Source organism: Xiphophorus couchianus, chromosome 22 (genome assembly GCF_001444195.1).
Source record: "Xiphophorus couchianus chromosome 22, X_couchianus-1.0, whole genome shotgun sequence".
Lineage (NCBI taxonomy): Eukaryota > Metazoa > Chordata > Actinopteri > Cyprinodontiformes > Poeciliidae > Xiphophorus > Xiphophorus couchianus.
In genome coordinates, this window is record NC_040249.1 from 22275995 (window position 1) to 22298060 (window position 22066).

At 37.2% G+C, this 22066-nt stretch overlaps 1 long non-coding RNA gene across 1 annotated transcript; it reads right to left on the reverse strand.

Annotated features, from left to right (window-relative positions):
- Window positions 1–2495: 2495 nt before the first annotated feature.
- Window positions 2496–5702, reverse strand: LOC114137596 (uncharacterized). The gene is made up of 3 exons (XR_003594038.1): window positions 5690–5702; window positions 5404–5464; window positions 2496–2853 (listed from the first exon to the last, which is right to left on the reverse strand). It is a non-coding gene; the product is annotated as an uncharacterized LOC114137596 (long non-coding RNA).
- Window positions 5703–22066: the final 16364 nt, after the last annotated feature.

Here is a 22066-nt window from a genome sequence, read left to right on the forward strand (position 1 = left end):
TTAACTTAAACTTGTACCATATGCAGTGACAGAGAATGTGAGCTTAAGGAAAAAATAAGAGTGTGGGTCTGTGTAATATCACATTATATCTCAGATGTTTTTGGAAAACATTTGGTATTTTCCCTGGGAACTGCTCTGTGTATATGGCAGCATACCATCTGCACAAACTGGCACTAAGGTTCAGCAAGACAACCTAAAGTCTCAACTCTTGTCTGGCTGTAATTTTAGCTTTCCATCCCGAGCAAATTGGACATTCGATGGTGTGGCTTAGCAGATATTGTACTGCAAACAATGAACAGATTTAAACTCTGTAATATCTTTGAACAGTTAATAAAATCATAAGCTGTGTCCACAAAAGTGACAGTGAGACAGTGAATTAAACAACATACAACTCAATTAATTACTGGAGCCATTGTTTTTTCCAGCCACATAATGGAATTAGTTTTTCCAGGCCAACAGCCCTGTCTGCAAGCCCAGCTAGCACAAGACCAAACCCCAATATTCAGGGCTACCCGACCATCAGCCCCTTATCACCTCTTTTCTGTGGAAGGTAAATAAATTAGCCATAGAAAATCCACAAATTTGTAGATATTTCCCCAAGAGTGGAGAAATATTTAACATCCTGTGGCAACCCTTCAGCTGTTCAAAACATCTCGTTGGAACTAGCACCGCCTTAAACAAAGATGTTTAAGGAGGACTGTGGATTTCAGCATCTGCAGCAGTTTTGAGTCAGTTTCTACTGAATTAATGCATAAAAAGGGAACCCGTTATGTAGAATTCATATTTTGCACATTTTTGTCCTTCCGTTTCAGTCTATCCTGCTTCTAAAAACAGTCCAAACACTTAATGTTTCTTGTTGCCAAAAAACATTAACTTTTTTGGCAACAAGTTAATGTTCTTTGGTGTCTGGAAAGTGAGGCATTTCAAAAATCTTCTGAATGTAACGTCACAAATTAGCAGGCACTGACCCGTTACCTAGCAACCCAACCAGAATTACAACTAGCCTGCTGGTTTTACTGCTGCATGTGATGTACAACGGCTGCTGGATTAATTTACCATGCTGTGTTGGATTAATTTACCATGCTGAAACCACTTGATGCGTTCTTGTTGGTTGCGCAGGAAGTTCTACTTCTGCTTTTCAATGACGTACGGTTGCATAATTGCGCATCTGTCTGCAGACATTTTCGCATTCGAGTATAAACTTTAAATTGTGGGGGCGTGGCCAGCAGCAGCTTATTTTGATTTAAAGTGACAAGAGGCCCAAAAAACAGCTCATTCTGAAAGGAGCTCAAAATAGGCAGAACTGAGCAGCATGAAATCTCATCAGCTAAGAATTACTTTGTTCACAAAAATGTAATGAACAGGCTTTTAATAGCCTATAGATCAATCCTAACCTGTTCAAGGAAGCATAATAGGTCATTTTTAAGCTTTATTTAGCTTAAAATATAGCTTATTTTAAGCTATAAGCTAATATTAAGAAATATTAGAATAAGCAGTGATAAGTGATGCCTCTCCCTGGATCCTGTGAATGCATTCTAGTCTTTAAGATTCTGTTTTCGACAGACACACTTTCTTTAAAAACTTGAAGAAAAAGCGTTTCTGGATGGAGTCTTACAGGCTTAACAGGAATTTCCTCAAGGTTAATAGAAACCAAAAAAGATGAGTTTTAAGTGGTTTGAAGCTATTTGTTCTCACAGGTGGACAACGCACTCTTCGTTTAGAAAACAGTTTTACTGAAAACACCATTACTCCCACAACGTTGCTGAATTTAGAGCGTCATTGAGAGTCGTAAAGGAAGCCTAACAAATGTCTGTGGACAGCCTAATGCCTGTCAAACTGACAGGCAAATATGTAATTATTCCACTTAAATAGCGTACTGCTGCTGAATTAATGTCACAATACACAGTCGCAACAGCAAAATCCTCTCTGCTGCACGAAGATAAATATAGTGTGAGAAAGTTCTGGAGGGGCTGGTAGACTTTAGTTACTGCTGAGAGACAATATTCTTTCAATCAATCTATTGTTGAGATTTGCTTCATGGTTATGTAATCTTTTGTACTTGTAAATAAACTATTGTTGCCTAAACATAATTGCACATTTTCAGTAAGTGCGTTTGCAGAATTTAATTAGTTTTCAATATATAAATCTGCTTCAAGTGTTAATTTCTTCTATCTTCATTTTCAAAAATGTGAAACTGGCTGTGAGGTTTTCAATATAATAAAATTCCTCTGGAAATATTCTCTCTGTCACTGAAAGCTATTCTGTTTGAGCAAAAGTATGTCATGACTAGAATTATCCAATGCAGAACTCAAAATCAGAATATAAAGTTCAAATGGCAGCTTATTCTGGCAAAAATACTCAGAAATGTGCATACACTACTACTATGTTTAGGTGATAAAGACAAGCTTTTCTTCCTTCCTATGTCCCAATACCTTTACTCATATAACTCACAAAATAGACAAAGTCGACGCTTGAGCGCAATTCGGATTGTTCATTCATTCATTGGCTATACTTGCTTCTCCTTGAAGGGTCGATGGGGGTTTTAACGCCCCATCGACAAGATCATTGGGCTTATTCTGAGTGTGTAAATCTGGATCATTGGATCTAAAAACAAAGTTTGGGCTTACTTATCTAAAATGTGAAAAACTTCCCAGCTTTTTACAAACATTGCAATATTCTGTTCTGCTTTACAAAATGGTTTGTCCTTGTAGAGACATTTCCGGCAAATGGAGGTCATCCCTTTACCGTTTTCAAATATAACTAACTTTCCCAGCCTCTGGCATCTTGAGGGAACACAGCAGGTGGACTAGGCATGGGTGCTGATTCGTGATGCTCACTTGATGTATGGAAGCCCTAAAAGGCAGAATAGGAAAAGCTGCAGGCAAAATACAAGAGTGGAGACACACAGTATCTGGATATTCACTAATCTCCAAACACAGAATAAGGCAATTATATAAACTGATGTGCCAGCATTACTTTACCTGAAAAAAGATATGTAACACAACTTTAAAGTTGCAGTATGTTACTTTTTTATAAAACTATGTCATGACAGTATAATTTGAGACAGATAATCTGAAAAAACATTAAGCTCCTCCATCTCCTCCCAGTGCCAATCACGCTCAATTTGTTAATTTTGGAGAAACAACTAAAAGAAGCACGGTTTATCCACCATCATTGGTGGCCATGTTTACTAGCCTGAGCATTCATTGCAGACTCTATTGTGGGGAGCTAGCTATAGCATAACAGAGAGCATAAGGGAGGGCGTGAGCCCTAAGACACATATCAACTTTACCATATTTAGTAGCTAACAGTTCCTCAGCTGTAGGAAACTTACAGTCAAGGGAAGGTAATTTTATTTGCATTGCACATTTCAGCAACAAGGGGAATGAAGAGTGCTTTACAAGATTAGAAAATGAAACAACAAACAGTTCTTCAGGTGATAGAAGGCCAACTTTGTAACTGTATTTATGTGTCTCTGGAGGTTCAAGTCGCTCCTTCCAGATCAGTTCTTGTCAGTTTTGATAGGTAGTTTCTAGCTGTAATAGCTGAATGTTGATTATTCCTCTTTAGGTCAAAAATAATTACTTCCGTTTTGTTTCTATTCGGCAAGAGAAAGTTATGGCACATCAATGCATTGATTTGTTCAATGAATCTGGTCAGTGCCTGATAGTATTTTAAGGTGCATCATCTGCATAGTTATCCTAATTAATCCTATTACTTGCTTTAATTTGAGTTAGCTGGAGCCTGTAATGGCTGGTTAATGAATACTTTTGAGCAATCTTTATTTTCTGACTGTTAATTTAACAGGGCAACTCCAGATCATCTTTTACTTCAAAATATGAGTCTCTACAGAAGAATGTGAAGTTGAAGGCAATTCCCTTCACATCTGAGGTTTGTAATAAAAACTTACACTGATCAGACATGTTGACAGATGTTAATAACCCACCCAGCCCGAACACATTTCTGAACATTCCTGTCATTTCTTCTCCTGGCAATCAAATAAATTGATCAGCAGCAACTCCATGAAGACGAGCGGAATGCAGATATTAGTGATAAATATTTGACTTCCTGACTGTACACTGTTTATAGAGTATTATGACTTGGAGAGTCCAAACACTCCATGTGCAAGAATGCGCTTTCCTTCACCCCTCTGCTTCATCTCCTCGATATCAATTCTTTCTTTTTCTCTCTACATTTAAACATACAAACAGGCCCCTGAATCTTTCCCCCTCCAGGACTTGGTGTATTTTTTTATGTAATATTGCAGAGTTGGGTTTGAGTAACCCAGTGAGACGAGCGAGCTTTGATTAATTCAGAAGCCACTGAAATTTGTCATTCGTTTGCACCGACACTTGAGCAATATTAACTGGATGCATGAGTCCCCACAGGAATCAAACTGCAGCAGCTCAAATGATGCAAATTGATTTTTACACGGTTGAAAATAAATCTTAGCATGTTTTCACCCTTCAAGTTACAGGCACAATTCATCTGTGTCACTTATTAAACCTCTTCATAAATTATACCATTATCTCAATGTCTCAAGTTGCAAGTATGATCTGTTAAAAGATCTCTTCAGGACAGAGCGACTGAATCAGGTACAGCTTGATGTAGGCCTGTCACAATGACAAATTTTGCTGGACGATACATTTTTCCAGAAGTTATTTAAATAAACAATAAAATTGTTGCTTTAAAACCACGTTCATGTGATATAATTGTTATGGGATAATAATGAAACTATATTTTATTCTCCAAGATCAATACGCTATAAATTCTAATGAATATTTATCACTCCAACTGGAAGACAATTAAAATATCCAAAATAAATGAAACAACAGATACAACAAATAAAATTATTCATGAAGTCTCTGTCAACAAAGTTTGAGACCAATTCACCAGACTGAAGACTTTTGTCATCCAGTGTTTGGTAGAAACAGAGAGAAAAAGAAAAATGATAAATTACACAAGTGAAAATGATTGAGGTAGTTTTAATTTATCATGCGATTTATCGATGTATTGCTTATTGCGACAGGACTAATGTAATGAGAGATTAACACCTGTTATATAAACTTCAAGAATTATAAATCACTAACTCAGATTTATCTGAACTAATCTTACATACAGTCAAACTAAAAATTAAATTGTTAATCATCATTTGGAAAAATTAAGTACAGAGGATCCACTAGCGTCAATCTAAGAATATGTCAGCCCCTCTAAAAATGCTTATAGCCACCTATTTTATTTAATAACTCAAACAACAAATATACCATAAAAGGCATTAATACGGTGGAAGCCACAGAAGCTAAGAAATACACACCACCAGCTGAAATCTGATTAACAAATGAAATGCACAATTTGTATATTGTGAAAATAAAATATCTAATACTTTAAAAATGAACAACATACCTGCACAGAGTGGAGTTAAACAGTTCAGCAGCACGAAAAAACACCCAGCTGGTTGACCTGCCTGTGACAAAGGAACCACTTAAAAAAACTGCAACACAGCGGCTTGTTCACACATGCTACAGCGGTAAGGCCAAATACTGGACAAAATCATTTCATTCTCCACCGAACTTTCTGTAAAAAATAAACGAACATCCTACAGACACGTTAGCTAAAAGACTGTAAAATATTTTCTTCTCCACACCAACTTTTAGACCGTAAATCAACTTTAGCTCCGTGAGAAACTCACCTGACCTCCATAATAGTGATGTGTCGGTCGCTAACGATCCGGCTCTAAGAGCCGGCTCTTTGAAATGAACGATTGGAACCGGCTCCACAATGGGAGCCGTTTTAGGATCCTATTTGGGAGCCGGGTTTTTTTCTACAGTATATCGCTGTCTCTCCGCCTCCCTGTCGTTGTGCTTATGCTCTGCAAGTGCCAGAGCCGATAGGTTTTCCCCACATCGTTTTTTTTTTTTTTTTTTTTTTTTTTTGTCCTGCGGTGCCTCGCTGTTTCTCCCGTCCTTCTCCCTCTCCTTGCGCATTTTGCTCTTCTGCCAGTGCCAGAGCGGAGCAGAGAGTTTTTTCCCTCGGTCGGTCCACTGCCCTCATGTCAAGCATGTGCTCCACACATCTGACCAATCACACATAACACTGAATATTTACCACTCTAACAGCACATTTGTATTGTGGCACCTTCTCTGTTATGAAGCTGCTTTGATACTTTTTCGTATTGTGGTGGGTGTTTGTATTTATATTTAACTGTTTAATTTATTTTAAGTTATTTTTGTGGAAGTGGTGCTATTTTGTGATAATTTAATTGGTTATAATAAAAGGTTTATTTATAAAGCATTGTTATGCGGCATTTTTACTCATCATAAGTGCTTAACAATGTCAATAATGAAAAAAATATTATAAAATTAGGTTTAAGCCATTAATTAATTAATAATGTTAAAAATATATATGGGGAGCCGAAAGAGCCGGCTCTCCACAGTAAGAAGAGCCATTAGAGCCGCATCTTGAAAAGGAGCCGAAAATCCCATCACTAATACTGAGGCAAATGTGAATCCATCTGTCCAGCAGCTGGAGCTCGGCCTGAATTGGGTCATCAACAGGACAATGATCCAGGACACAGCAGCAAATCTAAAACTGGATGCCTCAAAAGGGAAGAATAAGTGTGTTGTAATGGCCCAGTCAAAGTTCAGATGCTTACAATAACTAATTTTCTTGGATGAGAGCAAAAAAAAAAGTCTGCACACCTTTATGAGCTGACGCAATGTGATAAAGTCAAAAATCCTCCATAACAATAAAAAAGACTGACAGTCAAAAAAAAATACAAGTTATTATGATCTATTGAGTTAGAGAATGTAATTTGTTTTTCACACATCTCTTATATTAGATCTTTGTTTAATAAATGTGAAATTGTTGATGTAAAAGTGGATTTTTAGGATGATGGATTGCATTTGTTATGTTTTAGTAAATGCAATTTCCTTTGGCAGTGAAACTTGTTAAAACCATGTCACATAAACAGATTGTCTCTGCACTACTGCAACTCTTTTTATCCTTTTCACATCTGCAGACTCCAGAATAAAGACTTTATTATTCCAAAACAGAATTCACTAGAATAACTCAAAGGGACCCGGGGTTGTAATATCGTCTGAATATTTAACAAGTCTGTCAAAAAAAACCATTACATGCAAAAATTGTTACTCCTAATTATGGAGGCATTTCTGCCCTCAGTTTAATTTAATGGGCATGTTATGAACCTGCCCTCACTGCCCATTGCCCTTTGACCCTGTTCATCGGTCGTGAGATACAACAAAAAGATGTCCAAAACAATTACCAGCCACCCAGAAATTTAACCTGTTAAAAAGTCACAGTTGAATGAATAAGTAAATATACTGTAATTGGTGTCCTAGGCATTTAATGACATTCAAAAATAAATATTTTATGTTGACACACAACTGAATAACAGAAGCTTATGCAGAGGGGAGATGTTCGGATAAGCTTTTATTTTGGTACAGAGATGTGTTGTGTAGTCTCCAATGACAAATAATGTTTAATAATCTTGGTACTTAAAACCGTAACACTAGTGAGATCTTCATTTACACATCACCAACACGCTTCAGTGTTAGTCGGCTAAATCAGAATCTGTTGAGAGTTCTCACTTAGTTTTAAAGATGGCTTTAATTACAGAATAAACGGCTACTTTTAATCATACTTCATTAAATGTGTTTATCCCTCCTATTCTCAGTTTAAGGACTAATTGTGTATTATTTTTGACAGTTTTTTTTTCCGTAGAAGGTTTGCCTGAATCGGGGTTTCTTGGCTGCGTCTCTGTCATTGATAAAAATAATTACATGGTATCATTGCTGCCATTAACTTTGTTTTCTCACAGTTTCCTCTTTCCTTTGAAGGTAGACCATGCCTTGTATTTCAATTTTTGTATTTTGCTTCCACATAACTTTTATGTTTTTTTATTTATTTATTTTTTTTCTTAAACATAAGAGAATGATAATTTATTCCTTAATTAGCTTTATCCTCCATTTAACACAAATATAATTTCCCCTGGTTTTCTTTAAAAATTGTGATAACGGCCCAACACTTCATTTTTAGTTTCATCAGAGTTCAGGACATGTGTCCATAAATGAAAGGTCTTCATTCCTTGTCTGAATTCCCAGACTGTGATCTGGCCACGTTGCTTTTCATCTAATGGCTTCTTCCTTGCTGAGTTGCCTTTGAACGCGTGTCAGTGAAAGAATAATTTCACTGTGGATAATAAAACCTTCTTCCCAGCGTCTTCAGAAGGTGTTTTGATTTCATCCAGGGAAGCATTCACTGAAAGTAAACCTCAGCAGACCACAGGCTGTGATTGCTACAAAGTTATTCTGTTTCATGATCTTTTTCCAAGAAACAGCTGTACCAAATTTCCTACAGAGCCTTTGTGTCCTCACATCAGCATTTCACACTACCAGTGGAGATAATAATACCTTTAATTATGCTTTGATTGAAAGGTAGCAGCAGCAGTTAAAACTATTTTATTTACTCTTTTCAGTTTGCTGTTCAAAGGACTCGGGCTGGCCTCTCATTAGTGAGGCTTTTATAGCACTTCCAGTGATGAGTCTAGTAAAGTTGTTCACTTCAACTAAATGCGCTGTCTGCGCTGCCTCCTCCCTGCTGATTGCTGTGTGGCTCTGTCCTGTTATAGACACCCAGGAGAAGTTGCAGCTGCAGCTCTTTACCCAAAGTGTGGAAGGATGTGAAGTCTTTTTTTCCCCCTTGCTTGGCTGATTTAAGCAATATGATAAAAATCTGAGCTGAATATGAAGATGTAAGGGGTTGTAATGCTTCAGAGACGCTGTGAAAGTGCTTACATGCACTTTCTATCAGTAATACAATCTGTTAGATTGCCAAATAAAGAAAAAGTGGTAATGGCTGGTGTACTGTAAAGGATGAAAGTTTGTAAGATGTTTAACTAATACCATGCTTAAAATCCAGAAACCAATCAACTTCAGTGAACAGAGTGATCAAATATTCAATCAGAGTAACGATAGAAACCTTTTCGTGCTAAAGCAACCAAAAAAGAAAAAGCAATGCTTAAACTAAATTATTAAAATAATGGTATTCATGCTGCTGATGAGTGGATGTAATCATTTGACCAAAACTGTAAGTCTCTGCTATTTTCAACATATTCTCACACTATATAAATAGGTTTTTATTTCTATTTATATACGATTGGCTGCATGCAGCGTCCTTGTAAATGAATGAAGCAAACAAAGCAGACTAGCCATTTAAACAGGATAGATAAGCTCTCACATAGCACAAATCTCAGGGCAGACTTACAGGATGCAGCCATTACCTGCAAGTATTGACTATGTATTCCTGTCTTCACATTTAATCAATACCTGTGCATAATGTCTCCTCTCCTATATGCAATGAGCCTGAAACATAAACAGATACTAATTTCACTTGGCTGTGAGAGAATAACAAGGTTGTTACCTCAAAAGCATGATTTGATTAATATCACACCTTTCTACTGGTGAAAGTCTGCAAGTAGAACATGCTCTGCTGAAGGGATGGATCTGGATTTAGGTGATGAGCAACAATCTGGGTAACATATTTAAGGGAGATGATGTTAGGGGACAATTACAGGTGGGAACAGTGAGCTCTTGCTGCTTCTCTGTGGTGCAACTTGATGGAGTAGAAATAGAAGGAACACGGCAGCGGGAGAAAACCAAAAATAAACACAAATCCTTCATTTCCAGCCTCTATTTTCTGCCAAAACAGCAGGAGAGCTACCTGGTTAATCCCACGAATGTGGAAAACTCCACTGCATGTGGGCAGCAGGCTGCCAGCTCACATCCTGCTTGTGGACAGATTTACGGAGAGTCATTTGATTTGCAGCCAACAGTAATTATACATATGGCAGAAGAAGTACCCCATACACCTTGTAATGAACTCTCGCTAACCCACTGACTTCCCTGCTAAGAATCCAAGAGTTGCATGTTTGTGTTAGTAGGAATTTGGCGTCCATGTGGCGTTCCTGTAGAGGTGAGGAGGAGATGCCATTCTGATCAGCTAATCCGCCCCATCCCCCTCCTTTCACGACTCCTGCCTATCTCTGTGACTGCGGCAGACACCGGTGCAGAGCCAGATGGTGTAGGTTACACTTGTTTTGCTGCTGCTTGGCTGTTTATTCGCCACAGGGGCAGCAGGGAGCCTGGAGTTGCTGAAAGCTTTTGTTTTCCAAACGCAGAGAAAAGCGAGCGCGAAACGTCCCTGTTAGATTGTTACCTGAGAAATCTCCTGTCCTGCACTGTGTCTTCGCTCTGGGCCCCTACCGACCCCCTGTCCACACAAAGCAGCGGGCTGATATCTTAATATCAGCGGTATTAGCCCAGGAAAGGGGCCATGGACCATTTTAATGCCAGTCCATGTACAGGAAGCCTGGAGAAACGGATCAATGATACATGTCCCCCGGCCATTCATGACACCTACAAGGCAAACACACACACACACACCATCCACCCCGCCATGCCTTCTTACTGTAATACACACACAAACCCCCACCCGCTCAATATACCGAGCAAAAGCAATATCTCTCTTGAAGGCGGAGGAATATGATTAAAGTTCTTGCTCTCCCGTTATCATCCCAAGAGCTGTTAACAGCAAGCTAAACGAGGCAAAGTGAATTACCTTCAGCTGTCACCCAGTAGCCTGCAGCCGCACAGTCAAGGGCCTGTAATGTGCAAAGGGTTATAATGACAGTTATAATGACGGATGCAAGTCGAGAAAAGCACATATACAGCTTTGAAAGAAGGAAAAAGATCAATTGTTCTTGTGTGGGAAAATCTGCCGGTGACTATTTTTACCGGGGGATTCAAGAAAGTATTTATACATGTGTTAACATGTTACACTGTGTTATACATACTTAACAGGGTCTTTGTTTTATTTCAGCTCTGATAATCTGTAGAAATCAGGAAAGAAAAATTACAAAAACAGCAAAGCATAAGTTTCAATTTGACTAGTTTGAGAGGTGTGCGTTCATGAAACAAAATTTTACGGCTGAGCAAAATCTGACAGTTATGGGATGTAAAAAACCTGCTGCAAAAAAAGAAATATGAGTCTGAATGATGGTTTATTGTAAAGGAATTTATTGCCGTACAAAAGCACACATATAAAACACTATCAATGATAAGTGACAAGATAGAGTAACAATGTCATGGAGAAACATCCTCATAATTTGGCACTAAACAAAGCAGTCCAAATTCCAAAAATACTAAATCGTTTGCTGATGACAATGAAACTGAATTATTCCAAAAAGAAAACCAGGGAGGGAAGAGGATAACAACTTTAAAAATCAGAAAACAATTTTACTTCTGCAAACACTGAGCACGCTCACTATGAGTGGCGTTATTCTGTCCTCTACTGCACATGCAGAACACTTTTAAGTCGTTTGCTTTTCACACAGCAGATTACATACAAATTGCATATACTTGGAAATGTATGGGGGAATTTTTCTGCCATAATTTGAGAGCACACATTTTCCGTCTGAAAGCAGGACTTCATGTCTTTCTTCTCATAATTCTTCTGGTGTCTTTCAAATATTCTCTGTGCTTTCTCAAACCTTTCTCCTCGCACTCAAAACTTGTCTCTCTACTCGGATCAAAGCTCTGCTTCCAAACCTCTCTGCTCACTTGTGAATCATTTTCTGCCAGCTTGGAACAAGAAAGCTGTCACCTGGCAACCTCTCAGCCAATAGAATGAAAGCGTTACACAGGGTGCGTTTGCTTCCTTCTAGTGGGTGTGCCTGAGTGACTACTATCGATTGTAGCAACTTGCACCGCCCATTGGATGTAGCATTAAACCACGACCTAAAGTTTTTAAAGAAAATAGGCATAAAATCCTGCTTTCAGACTGAAAATGTGTGCTCTCAAATTATGGCAGAGAAATTCTTTGACAGAAATGTGAACCACCACGGCAAAAAAAGGTGCATCTATGGTGTAACGTAGAGATCCTTGTTTTTCTGTGCTGTCTTTGGTGCTGGCATTGCGATGGGGAAGGAGCAGAGAAACATATTTAGTGAGTATTAAGAGCACAGCATTTCTAGATTTATAACAATCCATTGTTATCCATGAAGCATCAGGAGAGACAGAGTGGCACTCAAGACAAAGTGAAGGAGACCTTACTGGTCGCTTGGAACAATAACTACTCATTTCTGTTATTGATTTGATGCACATAACATTTTTAAGTCAAAAGATTTTTTGAATAGTTCATTATCTCTATATCCACATTGTGTTTAACTAAGTTTGATCCTAGAAAACAAACCCTGGCTTACTTATAACGACTGAAAACATGATTTAACAATTACCAGCACCAATGTATCTTGGACCTCTTGATGTTTCCTGTTAGTCTGAAGGAGTGAGAGGCGTCCACGTGACTTTTGTGTGTTTTCTTGATTTCACTTTTAAGACTCCAGTTATTGAGCCTATTGATCTCCATGTTTCTGCTTTTAATGTTGGATCAGTTTAGTGAATTCAAACATAAAAATAAACACACATATATTCAGAAACACTAATTCACATTTATTGTTACCATAACTGTCAAAGAGGGCTGGTAAAAAAAAAAATCTCTCTCATTAGAAAATGTTTGCTCTGTCCCCTTGAAAAGCCAAAGATTTGAGGATGCCATTACTGCATCAAGCAAAATATTATCAGCTCTTGCTGCTTGGCTAATCTGTGTTTGCAAAAAGGATTAGAGGAGACAGAGAGAAGAATAAAGAAAATGAGATGAAAGAAAACAAAGACAAGTAAAGTATGAGTGGGAGATTTGAGACTGCTGTGTCTGGTCCATGTTGGCCTTCTTGTTTGATTGCAGCCTAACATCGGCTGCGTTGAAGCTGATGGAATAAATAACACTTTACATTGTGATCAGCGCTGAATGGATGTAATGAAATGGAGCAGGAAGAAGTGTCTTGTCAGTTCTCAAGAACGATTACTATTAAAAGCAAAGTGTAACAGCATGTGGGCAGAGACTAACGCCACTGCTGCCGTTTCCCATGTGAATGCAACGCCAGTGTGTTGATAAATTAAGTCAAATAAATTAGGACAGGGGCTCATTTTGAGCCAGACTGACTTTTAAAGATGCCTTGGGATTCTCAGAGTTATAACATCAGTTTCCTCTTTTACATCCATTTAACAGGCAGCAATCAACGGGATTGACACAATGAGTGCTCATGAAAAAAAGGCTTTCTGACCTGAGAGAAGCAGTCAGGGCTGTTTCACGAAGTAGAGATACCAAAACGATGTAACGCACAAGTTCACTGTAAAACATTTGAGCCACATTCAGTTGTTGTTTCTATCCTCTCCACTCTAAGTCAAATAAATTCTGCGAGTTTCTAGACTTTGAACCTGAATGTGTGAGTTTGTGGCAGATAAACTTACAGTAGTAAGTTGTGTTAATTGTTCACTAATTATGTCAAATCTCCAAGAGTTTTTAGGATAGCACTTAAAAAAGTGAAAGAACAAAAAAGGCATGAGTGGGAACTATTTCCCAGAATGCTTAGCGGCATGTTTTTGTATCCTGAGATGGAAGTGCGTTATTGATCTGACTCTGGTGTTATTAAGGCAAATGTTCATTTTAATGTCCTGTTGTCACTAAATGTTTTTGAGCAGAATTCACTGTGATGTTTAATAAAATTCATTATCAGATCAGAAATTTTGTTCATGCAGTTTGAAACAAGAATTTAAATTATTCAGAAGTAAAATAATTATTTTAACTTGATATTGTGAGTGAAATAATAGAGAAATGTGGCTCTTTAACTGGGTGAGGACACTTTTTATTTGGTTTAAATTGCAGAATTAAGTCAAAACTCAATTCAAGATTAATGAACTTAAAAAACAAAACAATGTTTAGATAACTTATTTCTTGTTTAAACCAAAACAATTTTCTTGTTGACTTAAATTGCATTTTCAAGGCAGCTGGTGGACTTTCATTTTCAAGTTAAACCACCTTCAAATGTTTTACAGTGTGTGTGTTATCGTTGCTGTTTCATAAAACCCAGTGTGGGAATGTGAAAATACAACAATTTGCTCATATTAGCTACTTATTTGCACTTTTTCTTCTACCTCGTTCTAACACTCATTGAACTAGTGTTGGACATAATGCTGTACAATATGTATTGTGCAAAAGTAAAACATGCTGTTATCACTTTTATAGCTCATTTCCACTCTTTTGGGACTTGCAACTGGAAATCACTTAACTCTGGTGTAATTCTCATCTCTTTTTCAAATTAAATAGAACATCAACGGACGGTATATGGTTTCTCTTATCTACATTGTGTTGTGAAACTTCTGGATAAGGAAGCTGGATACTATCCCTTGATCTACAGATTACCTTCTGCTCTTTGTTGCATTCACCGGAGAGTCCTGTGTAGGGCGAGTTTCAGGCCATAAGGTTTAAAACACTCTTTACAGCAGCAGAATATATTGCATCTCTGTGCATCTCTGGGACATAAGTGGATTTACTTCTGCAGTAACAGTGCCTCACTGAAGTCATCTCCAGATGCATTTGTTTGGAGAGTAAGAGGCTTCTCCAAACCGGGTGTGTGCAGAGATATATCCTTACAGATGGCCTCTTAGAGTTCCTTGAAAACTACTCGTTTCCATGTATTGAGCTTTTCTGAAAATTTGTTTTACTACAGTAAAACAGAAATTCCTCCTCTACATCTCTAAACTCATGACACATTTTACCTTTTGTCACTTTTTATGGACAAACTCGCATTAAAATGCAAATAACTTAGAAAATATGCTTTCTATTGGAGTAATGGACAGAAATTTAATCAGTAAATCAATTTTATTTGTATAGCACATTTCAACAACAGGGCAGTTCTAAATGCTTTATGTCATAAAAACACAAAAATCGACAACTGGAACACTACATTTACATCATTACGCATCCAAATGTTGGTTAGTGTTTCATTTATTATGGTTCAAAACTAGGATTCAAAGTAGTTTCAATTTAAACATCTATCGCTTTTACAGCATTTTAAATCATATACTTTGCTGCCCTTCGATCTAAATACTCTCTTACATATGATTTGCAGCAGCAACAATGCTAGAAGAACTGTAAAAAGATCTCACTCCAATATTGTTTCATTACTTTGAGACTTGTGTCACTTTGACTGGATAGCACTTCAGTCTCACAAAGTGCCGTCCCTTTGCGATCAGCAGTGTCAGTCTGAGGAAGTAATTGTAAATGATTGTTATGGAGATGACAGCAACAAGCTTGATACTCCAGTTCCATGTTTGAGATTTTCATTCTGAAATAAGAAAACAAGTATTTCTTGAAGTGCCCGGCTGGTTTGAAGATTCATTCATCTGAGGAAGAGCACTGGTAGGGCAAGCTGGAAACAATTTAATTTGAAGTCCTGCTTATTGTGGAAATTAATAAGCAAAGAAAGAAAACATATCAGAATGTGAGGACAGTGAGCGTACTGTGACTGTGTAACTGTTAGCTGCTAAATTTAGCATCTCTTAACTAAATGGCTATCAAAGTATTTTAATTAGTCTGAACTGCAGTTGGTATGTAGCATTAAATCTAAATAAATCAGAATATTAATGAAAAGTTTATTTAAATTAGTGACTGAATTCACAAAGTCAAAAATGTATAGATTATTTACACACAGACTCTCAAGCCTTTCTTTCTGCTAATTGTGATGATTTTCCACTTAAAGCTAGTAAAAACCTTACATTTTTCAATTTAGAATGTTATATCAGATGAATAAAAACCTTTTTAATATAGAGACTTCTGCTTAATAAAAAGTGTGTTCTATACCTGCTTAAAGATAATTTTTTTAAGTACTTTTAGTCTAAATAACAAGCCTGATCTGAATACTTATTCCAGTTTTCAGTATTTTAAGGATCATCCAACAAAAACAGAGACTTTTCAGTGACATTTTGCATTAAATTAAACCTGCAGGTCAACAACTAGTTAAACATAGATGGAAATTTTCAATATAGATTACAAAATCCGATTTGTGTTTATGTGATTTCTGAGTTTTCTCAAACGTATTGCAATAATCTGGTCTCATAAATCTTCCATCCTGTACTGTTTTGTTCTTTGAGCTGGTTTTATTGTCACACCCTAATAAAATAAAAGACGTAAATAATATTACCTTTACTTGGCAGCGTTTACCTCAGCTGCATTTTGTACAGTTTATAATAATGGTGCATTTATTAGGCTCAGCGTTGTGTCTTTATACGGTCACCAGATACAAATGCAAAGTCCCATAAAAGCCCAGTAAGCAGTCAATACTCCAGTTATATACCAGTTAGATTAAAATCCTTCATATGTTAGCTTCATAAACATTTAAAGCGTTAAACATTTTCATCAGGACTTTAAATGAATAAATCTAGTCTAATATTTTGGTTTATCTTAACCATTTATTCCCTGGTGATGATGCCTTCAGTGACATAAGGAAAATTGTATGTTTTAGTGAAATTGATAAAGGAATAAGGTGAAAGTACCAAGTGATGTAAGTCACTGGTTAGATAGTGACATGTTTTAAAATAAATTGTATACTTAGTCCAAGGAAGGCATCAGAAATGCTTTTATTTCCAAATTTCCAGACATAAACTGCAAAAACACAAAATCTTACCAAGTAATTTTGGTCTGGTTTCTAGTGCAAATATCTTATTACACAAAACCAACTTACAAGTAACTTTTCAACAAGACATAGGTGCTTGTTTTAAGTAAATAAATCCTTAATGTTGATGAAAAAGTACTACTTCTTTTGGCAGACAAATTAACTTATACTGTGGGAAAATGTTACAAGGTTTTTAAAAGAGCCTAAATGCAAACATAATTTTATTCAAGGCAACCAGATCAGGTCAGTTCCTGTTTGTTTTTGACAAAAGCAGAAGGTATGGGATGGGAAGCGGCAGCAGATGGGCCATCTCCTCCTCCTCTTCCTCCTTTGTGTCTTCCTCCCGTACCTGTGCCACGTGTGGAGGTGGACACTCTCCCTCCGAAAACCGCCTACCCTCCTGAAAGCTGTGAGGTAGGTCATTCATCATGAAAGGAGCAGTTGACCTCAAATTAAAGTTTGTTTCTTTCGCTCTCTGTGTGTAACTCCTCATTCGGCAGTTTGAAAGTCACTGTGACACCAATGGGAGTTTTTCTTTGCAAGGCAATTATCTCTAAGGTCTGTTGCAGATATCTCTGATAATTAAAAGTTTTCAGTGAGCCTATTTTTCGTCGACAAAGGAAAATCATATTTTTAAATTATCTTCAAAACGTCTTCTTCTCTTCCCCGTTTTGTTCTTTTGTGTTTTGCGCCGGCTTCACTACTTTGACACGCCTTGAGAGGCAGAAACAGCGGGCGTCCTTATTCTGTCACCTTTCCCAACTGGCTTTGACTGACCCCAACACTTGCTTTAAGGCCTCAGCAGCACAGCCAATAAATCACTGTCTTCTGATACAACAAAATAAAAAGTTAGCTGAAGGAACGCAGCTCAGACAGCGTCTATGTTTGGTCCCTGCATTTGTTGGCCTTCTTCCATTCAGCCTGCACATTTCTCACAAAAGAAGAAATATGCTGTTGACTCAAATGGTGTCTTCACGCAACATAGAATCGAGTAATTTAATTTATAGATGCATTGCATTTACACACTATTAATGACCTTTATATAATGTAACTTTGAGAGAAAGGTGGCACTCCCATCTCTGGGGAAGCTCTGCTGCTGATGCATTTCTCCTCCTCTGAGAGCCTCCTATTAATCTTTGACCGCTTCTTATAAACGCAACCCATCTTCACATCATCAGCACTCCAAGTCAACTTCCTGATATATATATATATATACAGTGACAAACTGATGGAGTTGTAGAATGACCTTCCATCATTTTGCATTGCAATGTGTCTGAATTATGAGACATTTTTTATGTGTTTTGGAAGATTTGATGTTTAAGAGGAGAGAAAATGTTGCACAGCTGACATTACTCAGTTACCGGGATGATAATCCAAAATCATGGCGACAAATATCAACAGACAAAACTACTAATGTGGGACAAAGACAGAATAAATTATAACCAAGTATCCCCAAAACTTTCTAAAGTAAGAGTAGAACTACTTCAACAAATTTTTACTCAAGTAAAAGTAAAAGGTATCCATTCAAGAAATTACTCAAGTAAGAGTAAGAAAGTATTTTGTAAAAGTTCTACTTAAGTACTGAGTGAGAGATCAAATTATCAATCATTTAATATTTAAAACAATACATAATCATATGGACCAAAATATGAAGTTAGGTGGAAATTTTTATATTTTAACAAATAAAAGTAAAAAGTAAAATCAAGAAAATAAAATTTTTCCAAATCAGTTTCTTTCAATATAAAAACTTATAAAACATGAATAAAAACTGCAGGTGTGTGTCTGTGTCTGGTAAATGTTTGGTTAAAACAAAAATTGTTTTTTCATTCAGTGAAGAAACATAATCCATGACTTTTACTCAAGTAAGAGTAGTTTGACCAAATCTAATTTTAATAAAGCATAAAATGTGAAATATCATCTGTGATACTGTTATTGAAGTATTTATATCATGATATCATTATTTTTGGCAATATCTTCCACTACTAGTAACTAACTAATGTATGAACGAATTATTATGTAACGCAGTTTTGAATATCTGGGTAAAATGTAAGAAATGTATCATGCAACTGGTTACAGTTACATATTTAGTTATATTTTAGTTACTTTAGTTCAGATCAGTCATGAGTGGCAAAGTCAGTCCAATTTGATTCCTGAATCACTGTGTATTTTATATCTGCTCTGAAAACTCAGATTTTTTTTCACTGGCTTTTGATCAAAAATCAACATTTTAGTTGTTCAAGCAGCTTTATAACATATTTTATAAATTTTCTTGCAGTCGTAGTTCTACGGGGCTTAAAGTGCTCATAAAGTTATGGTGGAAGAGAAAATATTTAGAGGAATTTGTGGATGTGTTCCCTTCAAAAATCAGTTTAAAAGAGCGTAGTATTTTCATGTTTATGTGTCTTAGGAAGAACCATCCACACACACACACACGCCCACACACCCACACATTCTCTCTTATAGCAGCATCCCGGGTTTGAACCAGAGATGTTACGGCTGCAGAGTAACAAAGTTCAGAACTGACCCACTGTGCAGCTTTGACCCAACCATGAATGAGAATGTCTTATTGTAAAACATTACACTTTGCTTTAGAGGTTTTTCTTTCATCAGAAGACGCATCAAGACACAGCTGTGTTATCTACTCATCTGATTTGGTTCTAAACGGAGCAAAAAACAAACATTATAAATAAAACTTTTTTACCCTGTGGTTCTGTATCTGTAAAACGTGTTGCTCTTACTTTTTCCTCACACTGGGTGACAGTGATATTTCTGGTTCAGTTTTCGAACTAACTCTGCCAGCTGGCCCTGAGAAACTAAATCCATGACTTCATTTAATTAGAGAAGTTACAACCTGCACATTAATGTGCTGGTTAGACATTTTCAATCATCTCCTGTTTTCTTTCTCTCTGCATCTGTCTCGCCATTCCATCTAGTAAATTCAGTAAAATTAGTTTGGTTAAATATTATAATGCTATCCATCCATTTTCTAACACCCTTGTCCCTAGTGGGGTTGGTCGGTGCTGGTGCCTCTCCAGCTAACGTCCCGGGCGAGAGGCAGGGTCACCCTGGACAGACATACAATCTTACCAAGTGTTTTTGTTTGTTTTTTTGTCTAGTTTCTAGTGCAAACGTCTCATTACTCTTAAAATAAGACAAAACTAACTCACAAGTAACATTTCAGCAAGAATACTAGTTTGTTTAAAGTCAGTAAGTTAGAAAAAAAAACAATCTGTCATTTACACTAGTACTGGATTTCTGATGAAACTTAAAGAAGTGTTAGTTAAAATCCAGGTTAGGTACACTGTAAAACATTTGAAGGTGTTTTAACTTGAAAATGAAAGTCCACCTGCTGCCTTGAAAATGCAATTCACTGCCATATTTTGAGAGCATCACCTTTCTTTTAGTTTGCAGGTTTTTGTCCTGTTTCTTTTTTAATTAACGACCTGAGTGTCGTCGTTTCTGCTGAAATCATTGTTGATGTTTCCTACTAAACTTCTCATCGCCCCATTGGTCCCAACATCCAGGGGGTCCATTTAGTAATCCATCCATGTCTATATCACAGAGCTCATGTTTATTAAAAGGTCAGAGAGTGAGGCTGAACGACGTCCATGCGAAACTCCTGTGTTGTGATGGATCTGTGCAAGTTAAAGAATTGGTTGTCTGACAGAAATGATTGAGGGCTTTAAGCAGCTAATGTCTGCGAAAGAGTTCTGGGGGAGGAAAATGATTGCATAGGTAGAAATAAAAACTGATTGAATGGAGAAAAAAAACATGGCGTCAGCAAATCAAGCACCTTATGCAAATTTCTGCAAGCATTTTTTATTCATTTCCCCACACATCTTTCATTCCAGTCAGACCTCAAACATCGAGCATGTAAAAAAAAGGTCAGTTGTTAGAGGAGGCAGCTGAAATGATCACTATAGATTATAAGTTGTGTTTCCATCAACATTTTTTATGCACCTTTTGAATTGTTTCATTAAAAACAGTTAACAAAAAAGTCAAAATTTGAAATAACTTCGTCAATTTGGCAGCAAAAAAAAAAGTTTTTACGCTGGCTTGAGGTGGTTTTTGGCTTTTCCAAAAGAGGAAGATGGAAACACATTTGTAGAATAAGTTCTGACATAATGAACTTTCCCATAAACTGGTACCTTACCAGAGGCACGAAATGTGGAGAAATGCCTAATCCCAAAACGGAGGAGAGGACTCTCCTTTCTGAGATGTGTCATCTTGTTTATTTTATCCATGAAACCTGATAAACCCGGGTTGATTCGTTCCAAACCAGTAGGTTTCTTCTATTTTTTATGTTTTATTGCAAACTTTTAAAAGTCCACTTAAACTTTGCATGACAGTCCAATGGAAACATGCGACAGAGTCAGATCTGGAAATAATACTGTAGGTGACACAGGGTTTCACCCTGTTGCAAAACAACAGACTTCTTCAAGTATTTATTGTGCACAGACCGAATCAAAGCACTCAGGGGCGTGACTCTGATCAATTGTGGTTCAGTATGTTGATTAGAGTAACTCTCATTATTTTTGGCACTTGAGGTTAATTTGCAGTATTTCTGCTACCAGTCCAAAACCTAAAACTTGAGATTAATTGCTCAGCTCAGATCCAACTGTAGCAAAAATACAAAAGAAGTCTGCACAGTGCCAGTCTCCACTAATGGCTCATTTATTGCTCCTTGGTGCAATAAATATAGCTTGCACCAAGGTGCAATAAAGAAGCCATTAGAGGATTCCTGTAGTGTTCCTTCAGAAAGCATTTTTTGCTACAGTGTATCTCTGTTGTGTTGTGGCTGATTCAAAGTGCCACAGGGTTTTCTAAAGGACCCTTTAGCTCTAAGTTTTGTACCTGTGTTGTTGTGGTTCTTGACTTATGAGACCTGGAGCTAACAATCATGCTGGTCATCTGATTACATCCAGACTGAACTAAATCCAGGGTGACTAGGCTCCAAACAATTTTATCAGACGGCCTTTGGAATACATTTTTCCTGCGTGTTTAGAAGCTTGAATCCAATCCTTTCATTGTCTTTCATTGTTGGCGTCATGCGTTTAAAGACAGCATTTTGCATTCAGGCTCCAAAGATATTTTGGTTTCATCTGACCAGAGCAACGTCCAGTGTGTGTTTGCTGTGTCTCCTAAACACCGAAAAGGAAACTCCTCCTGCTGCAGTAACGTCAGGGTGTTTGGCCGTGTGTGTTGTTTACAACTGTAGCCTACAGTAAACACATCAATCATGATGGAGAGGAATGACCCTTACACAAGTTCACAAGTAAAAACAATGATTGAGGAGCTGGAAAATCTCATTTCATATTTTCATGTCAGAAAAATACAATTGTAGCATTTGCTAAGGCTAACAACACAGCAGTTAGCTAAGATGCTAACATCTGGAAGTTGAGCAGTTGGGTCTTTCCTGCCCACCCAACAAACACCCACAAAATTCACACCAATCACATAATAATTTCACATCGAGAAACG